The following is a 463-nucleotide window of genomic DNA, read 5'->3' as shown; positions in this document are numbered from 1 at the left end:
GGGGACGACAGGGAGGGAGCTCAGCCCTGTCGCAAAGCGGCTCGGGGCTGCTGGCACCAGCGCCTTTCCGATTCGGGGAGGCGGCCGGCTTGATGACTGTCTGACTAATTAAAACACTTTCCAGCTCCTCTTTGGCCCGAAGTCAAGGCTGCAGGGGGAGAAAAATAAAATAAAATAAAATAAAAAAGCAGCAAGCCAATTTAAAAGGAAATTCATACAAAAATGATGTTAAGAGGAGCAGCGGGACACACGGGTGGGAGTTTGATCCCTCCCTGCCCGCGGGGCTGGTCCTGGCCACCCCCACCCCCCCCCCCGGGGGGGGGACACCCCAACATCTCGGGGCACCCTGAGCCCCAATCCCCTGGCAGGGTGCTGACAGCATCCTGGGAGCAGTCTCCCTCTGCGGGGTGGGGAGAGAAGAGCCAAAAAAAACCCCCAAAAACACCAAAAAACCCACAACTAA

At 57.0% G+C, this 463-nt stretch overlaps 1 protein-coding gene across 1 annotated transcript in view; it reads left to right on the top strand.

Annotated features, from left to right (window-relative positions):
* Positions 1-463, top strand: part of SIAE (sialic acid acetylesterase) — a gene marked incomplete at its 5' end in the record, with an annotated part of 8,446 nt that overhangs the window by 6,937 nt on the left and 1,046 nt on the right. The gene's annotated exons all lie outside the window — the stretch shown is intronic.

The sequence above is a fragment of the Charadrius vociferus genome, unplaced genomic scaffold (assembly GCF_000708025.1).
Source record: "Charadrius vociferus isolate BGI_N301 unplaced genomic scaffold, ASM70802v2 scaffold289, whole genome shotgun sequence".
Lineage (NCBI taxonomy): Eukaryota > Metazoa > Chordata > Aves > Charadriiformes > Charadriidae > Charadrius > Charadrius vociferus.
The sequence above is the reverse complement of the archived record's forward strand: the minus strand, read 5'-3'. Positions and strand labels throughout refer to the sequence as shown.